The sequence below is a fragment of the Dendrobium catenatum genome, unplaced genomic scaffold (genome assembly GCF_001605985.2).
Source record: "Dendrobium catenatum unplaced genomic scaffold, ASM160598v2 fragScaff_scaffold_1220, whole genome shotgun sequence".
Lineage (NCBI taxonomy): Eukaryota > Viridiplantae > Streptophyta > Magnoliopsida > Asparagales > Orchidaceae > Dendrobium > Dendrobium catenatum.
In genome coordinates, this window is record NW_021319682.1 from 6,200,504 (window position 1) to 6,225,560 (window position 25,057).

At 35.7% G+C, this 25,057-nt stretch overlaps 1 long non-coding RNA gene and 1 pseudogene across 1 annotated transcript; both read right to left on the reverse strand.

Annotated features, from left to right (window-relative positions):
* Positions 1-1,092: 1,092 nt before the first annotated feature.
* On the reverse strand, positions 1,093-18,635 carry LOC110100566 (annotated as a pseudogene).
* Positions 18,636-24,377: 5,742 nt separating this feature from the next.
* LOC114580724 lies at positions 24,378-25,051 on the reverse strand. The gene is made up of 2 exons (XR_003702284.1): positions 24,569-25,051; positions 24,378-24,428 (listed from the first exon to the last, which is right to left on the reverse strand). It is a non-coding gene; the product is annotated as an uncharacterized LOC114580724 (long non-coding RNA).
* Positions 25,052-25,057: the final 6 nt, after the last annotated feature.

Consider the following 25,057-nt stretch of genomic DNA (forward strand, 5'->3'; position numbering starts at 1 on the left):
GATGTAAGCTGGTTCATGGAGGTGTAGATGATACGTTCAATGTTATAGCAGCCAACTCGGTGTCAATGGCTACGGTGAGCAACTTTATTAATCTTTCCCCTGACAACTGGGATGTCAACCAGCGTAAGCTGTCTATTTCTTGGCATCCTCCTCCACCTAGGTGGATAAAGATCAATGTTGATGCTTCACTTAAAAGTAATAACATGACTGGGATTGGAGGCGTGGTAAGGGATGACAAAGGAAGATTTTTGTTAGCTTTTAGAGCTCAATACTTGCATTGGGATAGCTCAAGTGGAGTTGAAGGCTGTGTATTTTTTAAAGAATATTATGCAAGATTGGATGTGTGAAGCTCAAGGTGTGATTATAGAAGGTGACAACTTTAATATTATAAAAATTCTTCAATTAGCTTTGAAGAATTGGAAGAATAATGGAAGAGTTGAAGAGAATTTGGGTTTTCTACAAGATTTCAACCAAGTCTTGTTTTCTTTCTGTACTAGAGTTTGTAACAAATTAGCAGATGCTAATTTGGCCTTGGAAAGGTCTTTTACTTGGTATGATCTTAGTGATGTAGAGTTTCATGCTTCTTTCATGTTTTGCTTGAAGGAGGAATGTGATTCTTTAGGTTTTATTTGAATAAGTTGTAATAAGGTTTCTATTTGATATTTAATGCATAATAGCATTTTTCTTCCAAAAAAAAAACTATGAAAAATGCTTATAACAAAAAAAAAAAACTCTAAGTGAGGGATGTGCCACCAAGTTCTTCTAATTTGATTCTACTAGGATTTTGAACTCTCTCTTAAAAGACTTGAGTTCTTGGATGAATTAAACCCTCCCTTTGATGACTTCAATTTTTGAACAAATTAAATTCTCCTTTTGATGATTTCAAATCTTGGGTAGTTGAACTTTCCGTTATGACTATAATTTTTGGAAGAATTGAACTCTTCCTTTGATAACTTCAACTCTTAGACAATTTGAACCCTTTACTTTAATTTTTGGGCAAATTGAATGCTACCTTTGACAACTTCAATTTTTCAACGAGAGAAAATTTCCATTTGTTTGCTCAATTTATGCGTGAGATAAAAAAAATAATAAAAAAATAAAAAAAAACTTTTGTTTCTCTCTAGTTTGTTACTTTAGTGCTTGTAATACATAATTTATGGTTTTTGGCATTAATCCATACTCATGCACTATTCGGAATATTTAATCCAAATTTATTTCAGGCAACACTAAAATCTTACTACAAAAACTCAAAAGGTTCATAAAATAAAAGGAAAAGAGAGAAAAAATAAGAAATCTTGATTGAAAAGATTTAGAATTTTCTAGATTGCCAAGAATACAATGGTTGAGTCCTCCAAACACATCATATCTTCCAAATTCCCCCTTGAACTCCTGCTTGGGGTAGGGTCTTTGCACTACATGGAAAATTAATTTTAGCTATATGAGAAAATGGATTAGAATGTGTAAAGCATGTAATCTAAAGTACATAAGAGTGCACATGACATTGACGAGTTTACATGCTAATGAGTTCAACATTATGCTAACACTATAACGCTAGACATGGTGATTTTGAAAATTTTAATATGACTCTAACGAGTTCAATATAATTCTAATTAGTTCATTAGTAGTATTATTAGTTCAACATTATTCTGGAGAGTTCAAAATGAGGAGTTCACTATGACTAATTAATCCTTAAAGTTCACATGTGCAAATATAAAATTCGACATGCAAGTATAAGAATCAATGATTTCAACTTAATTTCATTATGGGTTTCCTTTTCATGACTGAAATTTCGACTTTATTAATTTCAGTAATATTGGGGCTTAGGTTTCATCAATTTTTACTCTTTAAAACATTTAAAAGCCTATATTTTCATAATAGTTATACTTGATTCAAATATTATAATTATATCATATTGGACTAGTTATCTGTAGAATTTAAAACTGTCTATTTGCATCGCCGTTATCTTTTATAGATCAGATTACCTACAATAGAAGCTACTAGCTTATTCTCAAAGTCGCCACATTCTTTAAACAGTCAATATAAGTACCAGGTACGAGATCTCTGTAATCTTTCACGGGAAATATGAATTCAATTGCCATGCAAGAAAGAAGATAGGAGTGAGCAATATTATAGAAAAATAAGGTGGTGGAAAAAAAACTTTGTTTGCTGATTAACGCCAGAACAAATACCATATCCCCGCATTCCATCTTATAACCTGCAAATCAACTGAAACAATCAAATGACCATACAACTTTCCAAACAATTTTCCAGGAAAACTTAAGAAATTGACCAAAAAATTGCTCCGAATTGAAAAATAGATTATTTCATTATCAAGGCTAAGATTTTTTATATTTCACCATCCCAATCCTTAAGTATAAGTGATAAAATTTGATGCTCATTTTTCAACATTTTTAGAGTATTCTATACAATAAATTTTTGACTAATGTAAAAGATTCTAGAATATTTTTAATAAATAAAGAAGGCTTTAGAGTAATACTGGTAGAAGTATCTAGAATATTTATAATAAATAAAGAAGACTCTAGAATTACTATGTTATAGATGTTACTAAATTTAGCTTCATACCTATAAATAAGTAATATCATGATGTTGTAACTCAAGCTAAAAATTACTCAGGAAAAGTTTAGTAATAAAATTCTTCTTATATTTTCTCATCCAAAAGCCTTATATAGCCCATTGCTTGCCTCCCTATCTATACTTACTCTTCCAAAATATTTCCAACATTAAGTATCAAAGCCTCACTCGATCACTAATTGGGCGTCATAAAAATCCTATCTAAAATCCACTATAAAACTCTAACCACCGACTCTTTTAACAAATCAAAGGAAGGCGCTTGAACAGAATCAACAAAAGAACTCTCAAGCATTATTTGCTTTAAAGCAAGTAATGGCAAATGACATCTTTCCATAAATCATGGGCGCGAGGACTGCTAAACAACCAAGAGATATATTGCAGAAGTTTCAAGAAACTAAAAAGGCACGTGCCATCAAGCTGCAAAATTTAAAACAAGATTTTGAGAATATTAAATGCACGATAATGAGACTGCAAAAGATTATTACTGTAGAATAAACGAAATAGTTAACCAAATGAGATCTTATAGAGCTACAAATTTTTAAAAGGAAATAGTTGAAAAGACAATAATTTCTTGTAAAGAAAATTTTGATATAATAATTTACGGAATTGAAGAATCAAAATAAATAAAATCCTTATCTCCAATAGAATTAATGGTCTCTCTTGAAGCACATGAGAAAATATTAAATAGGCATAATGAGATCTCTACAAAAAATGCATTTCAATCTAAAATAAATCTGCGAACTTATAAATCAAAAGAAGAGAGAAATTTACAAGGAAATATGAAAAATGAAAACAATCAAAGAAAAAGTGACAAATATTCTCCTTGTGGTATGCACAAGAAGTCACTTGGAGAAAAATTGTTGGTTTAAAGGAAAACTATAATGCAATAAATGTAAAAAATTTGAACATAAAAAGCGTTTGTAGCTTGAAGAAAAACCATCAAGCTAATTTATTAGAAGAGAAAGATGATAAAAATCTCTTCAATGCTTGTCAAGTTTCATTAGAATATAAAAAAGATACATGGTATAATGGAGGGGTTGTAGTAACCACATGACAAAAAATGAGAATATATTTTGTAGTCTTAATGAAACCAAGACAAAGGTCAAAATTGGAAATGACGACTTCATGGAGGCAACAGGCAAAGGCACCATTGTCATCGACACAAAAAAGGGGAAGAGGTATATCAATGACGTATTTTTGGTTTCTAACATCGATCAAAATCTATTAAGCATGAGTCAAATGATGGAGAGAGGATATTCTTCATATTTTGAGGAAGATACTTGCATAATTTATGACAAGTAAGATAAATTCTTTGAAATAGAAAAGATCAAAATGAAAGAGAATAGGTGCTTTCCAATTTAATGGAGATGTACAAATAAAATAGCAAAGAAGGCATAAGTGGAAGAGTCATTATTATTGCTCAAGAAACTAGGGTATTTTAATTTCTATGGGCTAAACATTCTCCACTAGAAGTATATGATTAGAAATTTTTTAATGATAAAGGAGATCAATGGTGCTTGCAAAGGATGCTTGCTCGATAAACAACATTGACAACAATTTTCATCAAGCAAAGCAAAGAGAGCTAAGAAGCTACTGGAGCTTATTCACACCAATGTTTGTGGGCCGATGCATACTCCATCACTTGAGCAAAAAAAGTACTTCATTCTTTTCGTTGATGACTACACAACAATGACATGGGTTTGCTTCATGCGGGAAAGATCACAAATATTTGAGATTTTTAAAAAATTCAAAACTTATCTTGAAAAGCAAAACTGCTACCACTTGAAGACACTAAGAAGTGATAGACGAAAATAATATATCTCAAATGAGTTCAACAAGTTTTGTGAAGAAGAAGATGTAGAGTGACAACTCAAAATCGCATATGCACAAGATTGAAATGGAGTATCTGAAAGAAAGAATACGATAGTGATGAAAATGGCTAGAGCTATGCTGATGGATAAAGGCTTCCAAAATGCTTCTAGGCTGAGGCCATATTTACTGCAGTTTATCTTCTAAATAGATGTCTAACTAAAGCAATGAAAGACAAGACACCAATTAAAGTTTGGAGTGGAAGGAAGCCATTTGAAAAAGTAACTTAGAGTATTTGGATGTATTTGCTACATTCCACAACAAAAGAGGAGTATGCTAGATGAAAAATAAGAAAAAAGGAATTTTCTTAGGTTATAGTATTCAATCTAAAGGATATTGAATTTATGACTTCAGAACAAAAAAGCTTATCATTAGCCGGGATGTGAATTCAACGTAGTTGCTGCATTTAATTGGAAGACAGAGGAAGTTCAAAGAAAAAGTATCAAACAAGTTAAGGAGATCAATGATTCAACTGAATCACCAACTCAAGAGCCAATTCAAGATACATACTAAGAATCACCGCCTAGTAGAACAAAATCTCTAGCAGAGATTTACAAGTATTATAATTTGACAATCATAGAGCCACAAAGCTTTGAAAAAGCCTCAAACTAGGAAGTATGGAGACAAGCTATCGAAGAAGAAACAAAGATGATTGAGAAGAACAAGACATGGGAGCTAGTAGGCTCACCACAAGAAAAAAAAAGGTAATTGGAGTAAAATGGATCTATTAGAGAAAGACCAACCCAGATGAATCAATTGAAAAATACAAAACAAGACTAAAACTTTCAGCAAAAAAGAAGTAGAAGATATATCAACTAGATGTGAAGTTGACATTCTTGAATGGCTATTTCGAAGAAGAGATGAACAAACACCAGGATTTATTATAAAAGGACAAGAAGACAATGTTCTAAAGATATTGAAGGCTTTGTTCGAGTTAAAGTAGGCTCCAAGAGCCTAGTACAGGAAAATCTATAACTATTTCCTAGAGCAATGTTTCAAGAGGAGCCAAAATGAACCAACACTATACATCAAGGCTCATGGTAAGAACAATACACTCATTCTTACCCTATATGTGGATGATCTTATCTATACAGGAAGTAATAAGGGGATGATTAAGGATTTTAAGTAAGATATAATGAAGACATTCCAGATAACCTATTTAGATCTGATGCACTACATTCTCGAGATAGTAATGAGTTCGAAAGAAGTTGGGATCTTCATCTCTCAAAAGAAGTATACGTAAGTCTATTAAAGAAATTTATGATGAATGGTTGCAAGACAGTAGCTACTCCACTAGACAATAAGGCACTCATGAAAGGAGACAATGCACCAAAGGTAGACATTACAATATCAAAGTCTCATTGGAAGTGTGCTTTATCTAATAGCTACAAGACCAAATATCATGTATGTGACAAGTTTACTCTCAAGATGCGTGCAAAGTTTAAGCAAAATTCACTAAGGTGCAACAAAGATGATCCTTAGATATTTAGAAGGAATAAAGGACTATAGCATTTAGTATGAAATATGAATCTACTCCCAGCTCAATTTTACTAGTATATACTAACAGTGAATAAGCAGGATCACTGGATGATATGACGAGCACATCATGATATGCATTCACACTAGGTTCTGGAATATTTTCTTGGGGATCAAAGAAGAAAGAAAAAATCGCATAATCATCAACTAAAGCTGAATATATTGCAGTAGCAATGACTACAAGTCAAGCTATATGGTTAAATCATATATTTGAAGACATTGGTGAACCACAAGAAGAAGCTAAAAAAATCTACTATAATAACAAATCAACTATTGCAACAACAAAAAATCCTTTGTTTCATAGTATAACCAAAATATTGGAATCAAAATATCACTTCATTAAAGAAGCTGAGAGCAACTAGGAGATAAACTGAAGCACTACATGACTGAAGAACTATTAGTAGGCATATTTACAAAAGAACTTCCAAGAGAAAAGTTTGAGTAGCTGGATGACATGAATGGAATTATCAAAATTCACATTAATGAGTGATAAAATTTGATGCTCATTTCTCAACATTTTTAGTGTATTCTACACCTAATAAAATCTTGACTAATTTAGAATATTCCAAAATATTTGTAATAAATAAAGAGGACTCTAGAGTAATGATATGTTATAGAAGCCTCTAGATTAAGCTTCCATATCTATAAATAAGTAATGTCATGATGTTGTAAATCAAGCTACTCAGCAAAATTTTAGAAATAAAATTCTTGTTCTATTCTCTCATCCAAAATCTCTATACACATTCTTGCCTCCCTACCTATGTTTATCTTCCAAACTATTTCTAACAATAAGCAATAGATAGATTCTCCCGGTATTACAGTAAGCTTTGCTAAAGTGCCATAGCTCAATCTTTCAATCATATAGAAAATGGAAAAAAAATCAGTAGTAGAGATGGATGATTACGTGAACAAATTGGAACGATTACGGCATAACTGGGGCCTCTTCATAGAAGATATAATGAGATTAGGTAAAGTTGCAGCAGGATTGTTAATACCAACTCCAAAAGTTGGGCGAGCAGAACTACTGGCTCTAGACCAAACCATACAGCCAAAAAAGAAAAGAGAAGAGAGAGGTGATCAAAAAAGTAGCAGCGGAGATATTTTCCTCTGCTAGGGTTTGGGGTTTTTCGCCCTAACCTATTTTCTTCGCCGCCTCTCCGGCCAGGGGGTTTCTCCCCATGGTTGTAGATGAGTTCCCGCCTCTCCCTTCTTCATCCACTACTGCAATCGATGTTCTTCCCCTTTGTAAGAACCTTCTCACTACCACCCCGCAAGTTTCCACAACCTTTTCTCACTCCGTCTCTTTTGTTCCTGCGCAAAATCTGACTGCACAATTCACCAGTGAGCAATTTGTAGCTGGAGCACTTGAATGGTCCTTTCCTCTTGTCGGTTACTCGATTGGACGAAGGTCATTTTATGAAGCCCTGCTTTCGATGATCAAGAAGACCTGGACATTCAAAGGTTCCCTTTCTCTCTTGACTATGGATGATGGATTCTTCTTGCTCAAGTTTACAGCCATAGAAGATTACGAGCTAGCCTGGACGGGCGGACCATGGTTTTTCTTCGGGAAGCCATTCATATTGCAGAAATGGACGCCAGATTTCATGCCTAAACATGAGAAGTTTCCTTCCATTCCTTTATGGATAAAAATTATGAACTTGCCGCTATCTCTCTGGACGTATTTCTAAACTTGCAAGTTGTATTGGTATTCCTATTGCAGTAGACGCCCTTACTGCGGCCAAAACTCGCCTCACTTTTGCGAGAATCTGTGTCCAAGTCACCAATAACTCCTCTCTCCCAGGAGAAATTTTCTATAGTGTAGATGGCAAAAATACACCCTTAAGAGTGCAATATGATTGGAAGCCAGAAAAATGCAGTCAGTGTGGCTCTATAATGCATCCCCCCACACTTTGTCCCAAAGACCCAATTTTGAAGCCTCCAACCACCATCAAACCGAGAGGAAGAAGTTCCAGTCGCAAGGTGCGCCCTACCCCTCCACCCAGACTCAATATACCTAAGCCTGTCCCGCACAAGTTTAACCAAAATAACCCTATTAATACCCTTCCATCCATCTTGCCCTTGCCGTAACAACCCAAACTTGGTACCCTCATACCGAACCTGAATTCCCCTTCGGGAGACATTCAGGAGATTTCTGATACCACCCCTCAAACCCAAGAGATCCCCCTTCTAAACACCAAAAATAAATTTCATGCTTTATGTGATCATGAAAATGGTGAAGACATTCCTCCACACATCATCACCCCAAATAATCCACCTCTACACTCTACAGCCAACAACAACCCAAACCATAGCAGTCCCCCTCAAACCTCTCCCCGCAACTATCAGCCTAACATACCCAAATCCTCCACAGAGACCTCCTCCTCTACTTCCCTCTCTACAAAAGCCCAGCAGCCAAATACCCAAAGTCAAAAATAGACTAGAGGCAAGCAAGCAAAAAAAGCCTCTACCCCCAATTCAAAGTCCTAATGTCCCTCCCTAACATTGCAGCTTGGAACATCCGTGGGTTTAACAACCCGGGCAAAGTATTATGCTGCAAAAAACTAGCCCAAGCCCACGATCTTGACCTCCTCTGTATCCTTGAAGCTAAAATTATTCCTTCTAGCTTCTCTAATCATTGGTTTCAATCCAGCCACAAAATTTTCTCTAAGGAAGACTCTTGTGATAAGCATAAAGATTCAATTGACCCGGGCCCAACCCTTGGGGATACGGCAATACGTCTAAGAAATTCTTCCATCTGACGTACTCTCCCCTCGATCCGGGAATAGCGACATGAACTAAATGTCCTCAGTCACTCCAGTCCTGGCCATATTTGGTTAAAATGGAATGTTGACACTATGAATTTCACTCCTCTTACCATGTCTAAACAATTTATTCATGGCATTATAAAAGTTAACTCTACTTTTATTTGTGCTATTTGCAAGCAATTCTCAAGTGGAAAGACAAACTCTGTGGAACAATTTACAAGCTATTGCTGATACTATAAATTTCCCATGGGCAATCCTTGGGGATTTTAATTGTTGCTGGATGATGGAAGAAAAAGCTGGTGGTAGTGCTCTTTCTACCTCCAGACTAGGAGATTTTAATCGTATGATATTCAACACTGGTTTGCAAGATCTATCATCTGTTGGTCACTTCTACACTTGGCACAATCAACAACATCTCAACCCCATTCACATCAAATTAGACAGGATTATGATCAACGATAATTGCCTGTTAAAATTCCCCAACTCTTTCGACAAAGTTGGTGATCCTGACTGCTCCGATCACTCTCCGCTCCTTTTGGTTAATACTAATGATAACAGGAAAGGGCATAGGTTCCTTTACAAAAACTACTGCACAAAATTCTCTCATTTCTGGAGTTGTCTATTGGAAGTTTTTGCTGGCCCCAATAAGAGCAGTCCTTTGAGTGATTTCAATTATAAGCTTAAGTCTCTCAAGAATTCCATCAAGCATAAGACTTGGTCTAATGCTAATTCAATCCTAACTGAAATTGATTCCCTCATGCTTCAGCAAAGCAATGTGATCTACCAAATTCAAAGTAACCCTTTGGATCCTCAACTCAATTGCAACCTTTCGATCATCAATTCTAAGCTTGCTCACTACCACACCACTCTTACTAGTTGGATCTTTCAACGAGCCAAAGTGAATTGGCTCACCCATGGAGAGGATGATTTGAAATTCTTATACTCAAAAATCAACATCACTAAAAACTACAATCACATCAAGGAGATTACAAATGATCAAGGGACCTACAACACTCACAGTGATATTGCTAAAGTCTTCATTCAACACTTCAACAATCTCTTTAACTCTGCTGGTCCTGAATGCTTGAATATTAATACCACTCTCATGCCAACTGGAACTATGATCCCTCCTCACATGATCTCTGCCCTCACTCACCTGTTACTACGGATGAGATTAAAGCTATTGTTTTTTCTAGAAAGCCAAACTCTGCGCCTGGTCCAGATGGTTTCACTCTGGAATTCTATAGAGCAACTTGGAATGTAATCCACCCTCAGTTGTGCAAAGCTATCATCTCTTTTTTCAACACTGGTTTTATGCCCAATCAAGTTAAAGCCACAGTCATTGCCCTCATTCCAAAGCATCCTCATGCCAATAATGTAAAAGACTTTAGACCTTTTGCTTTATGCAATGTTATCTACAAAATAATTGCTAAAATCATTGCCAATAGGATGAAAGGAAGTGTTGCCTTACATTATTCACCCTAGCCAAGGGGGATTCATCCACAAAAGAGTTATCTCTGATAATATTCTACTTGCTGCTGATTTGCTTAGTCAATTCAATCTTAAAGCTAAACACAAGTTATTTTGTGCCAAATTTGATATCACCAAAGCATTTGACAGAGTCTCTAGAGAATATCTTTATAAAAGACTTGAAGCTAAAGGATTCCCTGAAATGTTCATCTCCTGGATCATGGCTTGTACTTCTAATGTATATTTCTCTGTTTGCATCAATGGTGTGCTTGAGGGTTATTTCAACTCTACTTCGGGTATTAGGCAGGGATGCCCGCTCTCTCCATACCTCTTCAGTATAATCATGGATGGACTATCTACTAGTTTTGACTTGGCTGTGGCTAATAAAACTTTTAAGGGTATTTCTGTTGAAAACTGTGAGGTTACTCACCTCATGTTTGCTGACGACCTCCTCATTATCGGATCTGCTACCACAACTAATGCTCACACTCTCAATTCCATCCTTAAGGATTTTGCTTCTGTTACTGGACTGAATGTAAATCCTCAAAAAAGCACTATTTTGATCTCCAAAAATTGCCCTCTAGATGTGGACATCTGCACTATTCTCAATATTCAACAATCTTTAAATCCCATCAAATATTTGGGATTGCCTATCTTTTATAAGAAACTGAAGCTAAAAGATTTCCAGCCACTTTTGGAAAAAATCTCTAATCAATTAGAGGGGTGGAAAGAAAAAACTTTGTCATTAGCCGGAAGAATACAATATATCAAATTCACAATTTGCAACACCATTGCTTACTGGATACGAGACTCTATCATTCCTAAAGGTGTTTCCAAGCATATAAATCATTTGTGCGCTCGTTTTACTTACTTTGGCAGTATCACACAGAAAAAACTTTTTACCATGTCTTGGAAAAACACCTATTGCCCAAAACAGTATGGGGGTTTGGGAATCCCGTCTATTGACTCTCTCTATCACAATTATGCTTATTCACTCATTTGGAGGTTCCTAAATTCTAACAGCCTCCTATTTAGTTGGTGGAGAGCTAAATACTATTCTCTTTGGAACTTTACTTCAGCTAAAAATGCTCATTATTGGGATTTGCTGTGTAAGAAAGCTAGCTGCATTAAAAATTGTATTTCCTTCTCTGTTTTCCCGAGTAGCAACCTCTCTGTTATCTGGGATCCTTGGTGTGGGGGGCATTCCATTGTCGATTACCTAAAGACCTCTAATTCTATTGCCAACTACTCCAGTTTCTTTAGCTGGAAAGTTTCTAATATTATTCTGAGGGATAATTGGAACCTGCCTCAGTCTTTTGAAAACAATATCACCTCTCTTATTAAGGCTATTCCCATCAGTCCTCAGGTGGAAAATCATTTATGGTATGGTAAACAAAACCCTGTGTTTGCTGATTTTTCTAAACAGTTTTTTAGTAATTCAAGCAAGGTTCCCTGGTACAAATATGTTTGGTATAAACATCAAGCCCTTAGATACTCGGTGTACGTCTGGCTTGCTTTTAAAGATGGTTTAAAAACTACGGATATTCTGGCAAAGAGAAGGATTAACACTTCTTACAAATGTTGTTTCTGTCATGATGATATGGAAACTATTTCACATCTCTTTTTCGAGTGCAGATTCACTTTTGATATTGCAAAATATTTTTTGCCTTGGCTGAATGATCTTCTTATGAGGCCCAACCTGCATCAGTTATACAATTCTATTTTTGAGCAAAGGTTTTTAGTTCATAACAGAAATTACTATCTTCTCTCTACCTCTGCTATCATCTACTTCTTATGGAGAGCAAGAAATGATCGGATTTTTGGTGGTATTGTTGATTGTCAAACCACGGTGATTACAAAAATTAGAAAAGCTGTCACTCTTAAAACTATCGGCTGGCACAACGTTTGAATTTCTGGATCTGGGCTCGGCCTTGAAGCCTGTGGTTTCTGCTTTCTGTGACACTTTTGTCTGGACAATTTTGGGGTGCCTGCAGATTTTGTTGGATTGTCAAGTTGCCTGGGAGTTTATTTTTGAAAGGACGATGATGAATGCTGATTCTTATCAGTTGCCCCTTGGATGGTCTTCTTGGCAACCAGGGGCCTTGCTCTTAACATGACCCATTCGTGTTTTTGACCCGTTCCGAGCACATAGAGCAACCTAAGTCCTTTGAGGCAGTTCTGCCTTCAGTTCTACTGTTTTAATTTCATATTGTATTTTGCTTTCTTTTAGAATCCATAATCCAGTTTTGTTGTGTTTATGGATTATAATTTTCTGTTTCATTTACTTGTAATTTCTTTTATGCAATGAAATGGCCTCTGTCCCTAATTTCCCAAAAAAAAAAATAATAATAACTACTGGCTCTAGCATGATCAATAGGACCTGGCGCCATACTTACTTGTGATCCTCCAGAAAGATCAAATGCGGCAGAGCTTGAACTTCTGTGTCTTGCAGGCGGCCAAATCTCTTCTCTTTTTCTTGGAGTTTCAGGCGTGAAAACTGATCGATCTGCAACAGATGAATCAACTGGTATTTTGGGGGAGCTGAATTAAAAATTTTAATGGCTCACATCTTTGTTCAAAAACAGTCTTGAGAAAGCTTTGGATTATAAGTTTGAGGATTTGAAAGGGTATTCACTCGACTGTTTAAAGAACTTATAAGTAGTTTTGGTTTCCCCCACAAAATGACTTGATGTAGCAGAAACTGGAAATTAAAACTATTTGGTTGCATAAGTGCAGATTACCTTGTCTAGGAGGATCTCTATTATCTATCATATTGGCGAATATATCAGACTCAGCTCTTGGAAAGAAATTGTTTGGTGGTTGGATTGCTGAACGCTTTACTGACTCATTCGCTTCTCAATTGATCATACATCTCATCAATTTTTCTCTTCTACCTGAATTTAACCAAAAGAAACTGATCAAAATATCCCCTACAAATACAGTGAGGCTTGGAAAAGGAAGAATACACGGTAAAACATAAATTCTGAAGATCCAAAGCTATAGGATTGCAGATTACTGACTGACCTAGATTTCTCAGCATATTTTTCCTGGAGTTCTTGTTTATCTTTTGTTAGAATTTCATTTTCTTGTTCCAATATTTGGCATCTTTTTGTCATTTTTTGGTAGGCTGCTCCATCTTTTCTGTGAACTTTTCTTGTATGGTCTCGTATTTCTGCAGGCATTGACCAATTAATGTATTCATGTTGTGTTGCATCTCTAGTTCCTTTTGTCCAATGTAGAACATAACACTACGATACGCACTCTTCGTGAAGAAAACCTAAGCATATTCATATTGCATAGCTCAAGTCCAGCACAAACCAATCACACGCCCATCATATCCCCACCGTAATTTAAATTAAGCAATAATTCTAGTTTTGAAATTTGTTTGAATCTTACTGTATAAACTAATTCATATTGTATGTTGTGCAGAAATCTTTCCTAATCCATATGATTAAGCAATCAAATCAAAATTAATTTAAGATTGATGATCGTATAAAATGATCTTAATGCGAGCTTTTGTACGATAATTAATAATCCCGAGGTTCATCCTATATGAACTGCATTCGATTGAGCTAATTGTATTGGATGATCTTAGATCGTACATCAGAGGATGAATTAATCATACTATATGATATGAGTATCTTACTGTACGAATAGAAGCGCAGAAATAAAACAATAAGATTTTTTTAAACCCTCTATTTAAACTTTTGTTATGACTTTGAAGGTATCTTTTTGGCTGTCAGAGGTATGCTTCTTCTGTGAGAATGTTGAAGATATAGCATTAACCAAAGAAGAGAAAGGGTTAGATTGCATGAGAGGGAGAAGAGCTTTGTGGGATTCAAAGGAGTGTGAGAGAGGTTTTCACACGGTTGTTCCGGCCAACTTGCACCTTGGTTCCTCTGGGTGTGTTAGCGTTTGTCTTGAGGGAAGCTCTGTTAAGAAGCCTTTGGTGTCAAAGGGCGACATCTACTCTGTCGTGCCTAGGAGCTAAAAGGATTTTAGCTACTCCATCGCACCGAGGAGGTGAAAGGGATTTTGGCTACTCACCGCATCGAGGAGATGAAAAGGATATTGGCTACTCCTTCACACTTAAAAGATTAAAAGGAATTTCTGCTGCTCCGCCACACCGAGGAGGTGAAAGGGATTTCAGCTACTCTGCCACACCTAAGATATGAAAGAGATTTTGGCTACTTTGCTACAACAAGAAGCTGAAAAGGATTTTGGCATCTCTGCCAGACTGAGGAGGTAAAAGGAGAGATTCTTTGACAGAGAATAGTATGGACAGGCTTCTCCTCCTAGCCATGGCATGAAGGAGAATAACTATTGATTAGTGTAATACACGAAAAAAAAAAAAAACTTCAGGGATAGGACGTATGTCAAGTTGACCAAACCACTATAAAAATCTATTTGTGTTATTTTTCTTTTCGAATTTAATTTTTTCAATTTTACTTTCCTGCATATTTTTTTTCAACAATCAGAGTTAAGTTTGATTATCATTGTGATACAAAAATCATTGTGGTTGACTGGGATGGATATTTATATAAAACAAAAAAAAAACAAAAAAAATAGTAAGATAAAAAAGAACAAAAAAAATTATTTGTTTTTTATACAAAATCAAAAATAAAAAAGATTAGTATTTGTTTTGGGTTGTTATTGTGAGTTGTGATTCCGTTTATTAAAATGCTTCCTCATTAAAACCTGACTTTGGTTTTTAATAAAAAGATATTTAAAAAAAGTTTTAAATCACTAATTTACACCCCTACCCCCATTCCCCCCCCCCCTCTCTTGGTGTGTCATTAAATGTTCAATTGGTTTCACAGCCAATTATTGAACTTTTATCCTTTGTGTCTATTAAAAAGTCATATGAAAGCATATGTTGTAGGTATTGATAAGCATTCAAACCAGTCATTTCACAAAGCATGAAGAAAAGACAAAGTACAGCAATAACAATAACATCAAGGCTTTATCCCATTGTGGGATGGGTTAGCTACATGAATCATTTTTCTCAATTGTGTCCTATTAAGAGTCAAATTCTCATTTAAATCTAATAAAGAAAGGTCATTTCTAATATTTTCTAACCAATCCTTTTAGGTTTACCTCCACGTTTCTTAGCATAGAACAAATCTAATACATTTACTTTCCTAACAGGATCATTAAAAGGTCGTCATTTTACATGGCCAAACCAACGAAAGCGAATCTCTCTAATCATATCTATCACAAGAGCTACTGCAACCTTTTCATGGATATGCTCGTTTTGTCTCCTAACACTAAGAATAAATCCACTCGTCAACCTGAGCATCCTCCTCTTAGTAACACTTAATTTAATATTATGTTTCTCTTTTAATGGACAACATTTTGCACCATATAGCATTGAAGATTTCATCACCATCTTATAAAAGTTTTCCTTAAGTTTGAGAGATAGTTTTATATCACACACCAAACCTGAAGCATTCCTCCACTTCAACCATCTAACTTGAATTCTACTAATAATATCCATATCTATTTCACCATCACTCTGAACAATAGACCCAAGATATATAAAACGAGTACACTTATTAATGACTTGATCGCTTAAAGTCACAAACCCCCCACTAGATCTATTACTACTTAAATTACACTCCATGTTTTTGGCTTTAGTACTCAAACGAAAACCTTTAGACTCTAAGGTTAACCTCTATAATTCGAGTTTACCTTCAACTCACTCTCAAGTCTTATCAACAAGAATATCTATCATCAGCAAAAAGCATATACCAAGGTACATTCTCTTACAAATGTCTAGTAAGAACATCCATGACTAAAACAAAAAAGATAAGGGCTTAAGGCTAATCCTTGATGTAAACCAACTGAAATAGGAAAATACTTGGTCAAACCACCTTGTGTTTGAACACAAGTAACAGCTCTTGTGTTCATATCCCTAATGACTTAAATATAAGCATTATTAACCTCTTTATTTTCTAGAACTCTCCATAGCACTTCTCTTAAAACTTTATCATATGCTTTCTCTAAATCAATAAATATCATATGTAGATCCTCTTTATTATCTCTAAACTTCTCTATCAACACTCAATAAATGAATAGTTTCCATAGTTGACCTACTCAGCATTAATCCAAATTGATTCGGAGAAACATTAGTATCACGTCATAATCTATTCTCCATAATTCTCTCCGAAAGTTTTAAAGTAAGATACAACAACATAATTTCTTTATAATTCACACAATCTTGTGCATCACCTTTATTCTTAAAAATAGGAATCAACACAATCATTCTCCCTCATCTAATATATTTTTAGTCTTCAAAATAATATTAAAAAGTTTAGTAAGCCAAAAATTCCTTCATCTCCTAAGCATTTTCACACCTCTACTGGAATATCATCAGTTCCAATAATTTTTCCACACTTCATTTTATTTAAAGCCTCTCTAACTTCAATTTTACAAATACGCAAATAAAAATAAAAAATCTCTATTTTCATTTAGAGTGTTAAGATCCCTAAAGTTAATTTTATTCTCACAATCTTCATTAAAAACATAGAAAATGTTTCATCCACCTTTGTTGAATGTCTTCTTAAAAAAACACTTTTTGATCTTCATCTTAAATGCGCTTTACTTGAACTAAATCGTTACTACTCCTATCTCTTTATTTGGCTAACTTATTCATATATCTTTCATCCTCTTTAAAATTTAATATATTATATAAGTCATTATAAGCTAAAATCTTTGCATCACAGATTACTTTCTTAGACACCTTACAAGCCTCTTTATATCTTTCTCAATTTTTAGAGTTTTTACATCTAAACTAATTATTATAATAAAATTTATTATTTTTTATCTTTTCTTGTACATTTTGATTCCAGCACAAACTATTTTTATTATTAGAAGTTTTTTCCTTTTGAAACTCCAAGCACATCATTTGCAGCATTCTTAATATTACAAGCTATTTTTTCTCACATAACATTCACTTCCTCAAGCATAGAAAATCTTAAGATCACAAATATTACTCTTATTTTTTTTTTTTTTTTTATGTTCTTTAAATACCCCCATATAGTCTTAAAACAATGTTTTATAATATTTTTCATATTCTTCCCCTTCATTTTAAAGTTAAGAACTAATAAGCGATATTGGATACATAAACTTTCATTCAGAAAAACTTTACAATATTTGCAATCTAAATTATTTATTTTTCATATATGAAAATAATCAATATGAATTTTACTATATCAAATTCTTATAAGTAATGAGATGATCATCTCTTTTCTTAAATACAGTATTAACAATTACAAAATCACAAGTTAGAGAAAAATCTAATATAATCTTACTACATTCATTAGTTGCTTCAAACTCATAGCCACCATAAATGCTTTTAAAATTCTCTGCCTCTCTATCAATATGTCCATTTAAATCTCCTCCAATAAAAACTATTTTTTCAAGAAGTATTTTATAAATTTTCTAAGTTATTCCAAAATTTTATTTTTACATACATATACAAACCTACTTGAGAAGTATAAGCACTTACAATATTAATAATCTTAGCATCACAATAATCTTTAAAACTATAATTCTATCTTCAATTATATCTGTAGCTACAATGACTCTATTTAAATGAACATGGTGTAGGGTGTGTTCTCTAGAAGAATAAACAGTCTATCAATCTCAGATAGTGTACTCGTAGTCACACGTATTCCACTGCAACACTTCGAAGAAGTTATTTCTCGAGAGGTGCATAATGTTGAAGAGCTCGTGACATTCTATGTACCTCCCCAAAAAAAAGGATGGACCAACGAGTCTATTTTATTCAATAGAAAAACTTGAAGAAGAAATAAATCGCGACTAGTTTCGTACACTCGCCGATTCCGGGGAATAAGTTCCTAAGAGATTTCTCATATATAATATCAGAAATATCCAAAGAATGTTACTGAAGCAAGATAAAACTCGTTCCTCTAAACATCAAGTTCGTTTCTGCTTGAGCGAAATTCGCACTCAATAAAGAAGAATAATATTTTTTGCAAAAAAGAGTCAGAGATTCATCGTACCGAAATATCTCCAAAAGGAGATTTGTCGAGCAATCACATGCGGAAAAATCAAATCCGAGGATGATGGTGATGAGGAGGTGTATGAAGTTGATATATATGATGATCAACCCGTAGAGGCAAAGCCTGTACCAGAAGAACTAGAAAATGGTGGATAGGCAGCCACTATGGATGAGTTAAAAGAAGTCAACTTGGGGACTGAAGAGGATCCTCGCCCAACCTTCATTAGCTCCCTTCTACCAGAAGAGCAAGTAGAAGAAATGAAAGAGCTTCTCTGTGAATTCAGAGATTGTTTTGCTTGGACATATGCTGAGATGCCTGGCTGATCCCCTGACGTAGCAGTTCATAGATTAGCCATCAAATATGATGCAGCACCCATCAAGCAAGCTCCAAGGAGAATGAGATTGGAGATTGAAGAACAACTGATTGTAGAGACGAAGAAGCTTATAGATGCGGGCTTTATTCGTGAAGAAAAGTATGCTGATTGGATTGCCAATATCGTTTCTATAAAAAAGAAGAACGGCCAGATTCGTATATGTATTGACTTCAGGGATCTCAACAAGGCATGTCTGAAAGATGACTTTCATCTTCCAGTATTAGAATTTCTTGTTGACAATACTTCCAACTATGATATGTTCTCTTTCATAGACAAATCGTGGGGTTACAATCAAATCAAAATGGCGCCTGAAGATGAAAAACATACATTATTCAGAACACCTATATGCATATTTTGTTATACGGTCATACCCTTTGGTCTGAAGAACACTGGTGCCACCTATCAACGGGCAATGACTCATATTTTTGATGAGCCAATACATCAAAAGGTCGAGTGTTATGTGGACGACCTTGTTGTCATAAGCATGGATCAAAGAGATCACCTAGATGACTTGAGGTTTGTATTTGAAAGCATCAAAAAGTTTGATCTAAAGATGAATCCCCTCAAATGTGTCTTTGGGGTCTCCTCATGCAAATTCTTGGGGTACGTTTTTTGTCCTCGAGGTATCGAGATCGACCCCAATAAAATCAAGGAAATTATATAGATGCCGCCTCCAAGAAATATCCGCCAACTTCATTCCCTGCAAGGGAAACTGCCTTTCATTCGACGGTTTATATCGAATATGTCGGGTAGGTGCCATCCATTTTCAAAGTTAATGAAGAAAAATGTCCGCTTCAAATGGGACAAAAAAATACCAGGAAGCATTTGACAGTATCAAGAAATACTTGTTAAATCCTCCCATTCTTGCGACACCAATTCCGGGAAAGCCTCTTATATTGTAGCAGCACTAGAAGAGTCACTCGGAGTATTATTGGCCCAGCATAATGAAGAAGTAAAAGAAAATGTGCTCTACTACATCAGCCGAAAATTAATTGGAGTGAAAATATGCTACTATCCAATTGAGAAGCATTGCTTGGCTCTGATTTTCATAGTTCAGAAGCTCCGCCATTATATGATATCTCACAAAATCACCTTGATATCAAAGATCGATCCGCAGAAGTTTTTGATGACAAGACCAACGTTGACAGGTCGTTTAGCTAGGTGGGCAGTGATACTCCTAAAATTTGATATCACATATGTCCCACAAAAGGCAATAAAAGGGCAAGTGTTGGCAAATTTTCTCGCCGCACATCCTATCCCTGCAAATTCACCACTAAATGATGATCTACCTAACGAGCAGATCATGAATGTTGAAGAGAATGAGAGACTACAAGTATAAGAAATGTACTTTGATGGAGCATCGTCAATTAAGCACTCTCGGCCTCCAAATCTGGAAAAAGCCCAAGCTGGAATCAGACTCATTTTTGTAGCACTTGAGGGAGGTATAATGAGATTCTAATTCAGCTTGACTGAACCTCGGACCAACAATGAGCTAGAATATGAAGCCTTAATCGCAGGATTGGAGATTTTAATTGATGTTCGAATTCGAAACCTTCAAATTTTCAGTGATTCCTAACTTGTTGTAAATCAAGTACTGGGAATTTACAAAATCACTAAGTTTGAGTTGGTTTGTTATCATCGACGAGTCTTTGAGCTTATGAAACAAATTTCAATCATCAAATTAACTCAAATTCCCTGAGGTTAAAACAATAAAGCTGATTGCGTTGCCAAATTGGCTAAAGAAATGACAAATATGGATGATGAATGGCCAATAATAATTATGGTGCATAATCGTCTATTGACGAATATTTTCGCACCGACTCGACCCCAATCGAGCCCGACAAAGTTTGACCGCGCTCGATCGACCCAATTGATCATCGTCGAGGTGAAATTAATCCAAATTGAGCCTCAATTTAATTAAATTAAATCAAATCAATCCAATTCAAAATCAATCAAATCCCATCGAGCATCGTCGAGTTCAATTCGACGCATTCCGACACAATTCGACGTCGATTCAAGTTTAATTTCGTAAAATTAACTTGATCGGACCCGCTCGGACCCAAATCGACCCAAATCGATTTGAGTCGAGTCCAATTTGGGCTAAATCAAATAGCCAAATCTGAAATTGAAATCAACGGCTAAGATCTGTTTGATTTTCAAATTTTGCGGCCGTTTTCCCTTAGTCTTCAATTCCCGCCGGCGGCTACAGCAGAGAGATCGCGCAAAGATCTCTTATCTCCTGCGGCAAAATACTCGAGTGAGGATGGGCATCCCGCGTGCTTGTCCGTCCCGTATAGAAGGGGAGATCGAAGGGAGAAGGGGGCGGTTCTTCTTCTTCTTTTGCTTGTGTCCGTCCCGCAACCCAGAGAGACAAAGAGCGAGAGAGCGAGAGAAAAGTGAAGACGATACCTTGCGCTCATTTCCACCAGACGGAAGCAAGGACCTCGCGTGCGACTTCACTGTGCGGCTCCTCTCCTGTGTCTTCCGTCCCGATAGAGAGAGGGAGAAGTGGGATTCATCCCCCGCGTGCGGTTCATCCCGAACGGAGACAGAACGAGCGACTCCCGCGCTCGAGTTCCCTTCCTCGTGTGCGGAATCCCTTCCCGACTCCGACCAGGCCTTCGGCCGAACCTCCTAAGGGGTTCATCTTGCTTGCTCGATTGACCGTTTGGAGTCTCAAGCCCTGCACGTCAAACTTCCATCAGATTTGAAGACCCGACTCCTCCCAAGTCTGGAATTCTGCGACGTTTTGCTCAGAAAGAGGCTTCTACTTCCTCTTCTTTCAATTTTGACGACCTCGAGGCGAGTCGGAGGCTATTCAAACCTTCCAAACAGCAAAAGGAGGCTCCTAAACCTTCCAAACAGCAGTTTGGAGCCTTCGAATCATCTTGGATAGCAGCTAGAACTTGGATTGGAGCTTGGACAGCAGCTTGGACTACAATTTGGAGCGCTAGGACAAACCGGGTGTGGTAAAATCCTTAAAACTTAGGCAAAACCTTAAGGCTCCATAGCCAATGGCATGTGATAGACGATCCAAAGCTTTAGGTCCTTAGAAACTTTGATTTCTGGTTCACCAAAATCCCTTGACGGCTGTCCTCTTTGCAAAACAGCGAAAATTTGGTTATTTTTCGTTGTTGGTTCTCATGTGAGAATCCTTAGAGGATGTTAATGCGTGTAGAAGTGTTGGATTTGTGTCTAATGCCTCTCAAGTGCATGCTTTAGCATTCATATCGTCTTCCAAACTTCCACCTATCAATAACCTTAAGCTATGCGACATTCTCCCTTCCCAAAACGAATGTTGAGGCGTAGATTTCTTTGCATCATGAGACATGTTTCCCCACTTGATTAAGTGTCACAACAAAACTTACACGAAATTTGGGGTTTCATATTTGCCAACTCGTACATTCTCCATGGCTTTCATGAATACACAAAATGTATTTTTTTTAAATGGATTTTAAATCTATGGCACACTTCTTGTAGGATTTCACATGAATCTCCAAGGATTCATGTTGCAAATCCTAGGATTGGTAAAGCTTTTAGAAATTCATTTTTGGGTGTCTTTTGAAACTCATAGAGGTGATAACAAATGAGCACTCCAACTTATGAAATCTCTAAGACTAGAGAAGTTTTCCCATGCTTCTAACACATCAAAGTAGAAGAAAATTTGCAAGCTTCAATTTATTTGATTATGTGCATCTTTATTCCAAAGCTTAGATTGCAAGATAATTTGTAAATGCAAAGTTCTTTTATATGATGAAGCTTGTAAATTTTTGTGAAACATTTGCAAATGTTTGGAGGAGAATTTAATCAATTTGGTGAGCCTCTCATGTTGTGAGATTGCACATTAACCTCCCAAGGCTCATGTTGGAATCCCATAAAGAGAGCGTAATTGATTGAGTTTGTATACAATGTTTTGCAAAATAAGGATAGAAGAAATTTTTATATTGCTATGCATTTAAAGATTTGCAAACTTACTAATATGCTTATCAAATCTCTAAATACTTATGAAACGAGTATGGGGTCAAGTTGATAAACATATTCGATGAAGTTTGCAAGTTGGTTAATAATTAGCAATTGAAACGATCAAACATCTCAAACAAAAAAATGGCGAACTTCACATGAATATTCTTAGGTTTCTTGATAGAGCTTATCAAATCCATCTTTAGGGCATCCGTAAGATCCTTTAAGTCCTCTAGGTCATATCAAAATTGATTTAGAAAATCTTTCAAAGCTTTAGAAATCAATCCCTTCTTTCATTGAATATCTCACGTTCATGAAATGATGAAGAAATTTCCTTTCTCATGCTTGTCCCCTTGCAAATTTGACACTTGGAACTTCCTCGAAGTTTTAAGTTCTATGTTGCATGAGTGCCAATAAGCATCATCCATAATAGCTTTGGAGCCTCTCTAAACTCCAAACATTCTATTATATGGGCTATTTAAGACTGTAAGACCAAATCTTAAGTCGAACCTTCATTTGTTATGACATGAAAGTAACAAATGAGCACTCATGCCCAATTTCCTAATCATGCCAAAAGTGATTTAGGAACCTTTTTTTCAATGCATTGGGAGCTCTCTAGTAGAGTTTCCCTCTCCTTATGAATAAGAGTTTGGAACGTCCCGAAGTTTCAAGCACGTTACCGCGTGAACCATGTTAACTTAGGATCCAAAATCCTAGGTTCATATTTGGTAATTTATTGATACAAAATCAATAAACGATATTCTCTTTTCATCACATGAAATGAGTACAAAGCTCTCAAAATAGTATCATTTCGTGAGGTGTGAGGCCTTAGAATTAAACTCTAAGTGATTGATCCTTTATTTGTTGACACAAAATTAATAAATAATCACCTGTCTCTCCTTTTCATATGATGACTTAGAATTCTCTAAAAAATTTCTAGCATGCCATTTTATGAAATCTTCTTTTGGGGCTTAGATCCAAATTCAAGGTTCCTTCTATCATTCTTTGAGACACAAAAATTAATGAATGAGTCCTAGCCTATGACATTTTCCTAACCTAGCATAAGAAGAAGGCCTTGCATCATTGAGCACAAAAACTCAATGATTTGTCTCTTGATTTATAGTTCCAAACCTTGCATCATTGAGCACAAAAACTCGATGATTTGTTTCTTGATTTGTAGTTCCAAACTATAAACCATCTCTTTTTGCATAACACTTGGAGCTTCCTCAAAGCTCCAAAGATGTTGCAAGAATCATTAGAAGCTTGGAACCAAATTCCAAGTAATTCACTTCTCTCATTTGTTGAGACAAAAATCAACAACCCAACATCATTTCTTCTTTTATGTGTACCAACTTGAAGCTTTCCAAAACTTCCATCTACTGTCACATGAGATCCTTGAGCTTAGAACCAATTTCTAAGTTCTTCCTTTTCGTTTGTTTAAACATGAAGCTAACAAATGAATATCTCATTTGGACTTGGGATCTAAATCCTAGTCTACCTTATCCTTTCACTTAACTTGAATTAAGTGAATGGAGAAATTTATTTGAACACCAAAAGTTCAAATGATCTCTTTCAATCTTGCAATATCTAGATTGCATTACCTCTCTCTCACATTTCACAAATCCAAATTGTAGGAGACCTGCTTATTCTTCCAAGACTCCAAGCTAGAAGAATGCATACCTCCCTTCGAGCTCTTTGAACATCTTTATGTTCAAAGGGATCTTTGCAAAACTTAGAGCCAAAGTCTAAGTTTTCTCTCTACATTTGTTGGCCCAAAACCAACAATTTTTCTTTTGCTAGTAGCCTTCAAAGCCCATATAGAGGTGCCCAAATGACCTCTAGAGGGGCCTAAAAGGATACATGCAAAACTTAGAACCAAAATCTAAGTTTTCTCTCTACATTTGTTGGAAACACAAAACCAACAATGTTTCCTTTGTTAGTAACCTTCAAAGCCCATATAGAGGTGCCCAAATGACCTCTAGAGGGGCCTAAAAAGTTACAAACAAATTCAGAGTTGCGGTCTGAATTCCTTCATTTTCTTTGTTGGAGCATAAGGCAACAAATGCCTTCTTTGCTAATGGTCTTTAAAGCCTATGTAGAGATTCTCAAACGATCTCTAGAAAGGCTCAAAAGAATATAAGCAAAGCCTCTGGGATTTGACTCTTAGGAATACTCCACCATTCACTTAATTTGAATTAAGTGAATGTTTATCTCTTTCTTTGGACATCGGATATTCAAAGAAACTTTCCCATTCATTTAATATAAAAATAAGTGAATGGTTACTTCTCTTTGAATACAAAATGTTCAAGGGCATTCATGATTTGCAACCTCTAAGTTGCATTTCCCTTTCTCTTTCCTACAAGTCAAGATTGTAGGAGAGCTTCCAAATCCATCTTCATGCTCTCAAAATCCAAGTTGGGAGAATGAGTTCCCCTCTTTGAACTCCAAATGTTCAAAGAGGTTTT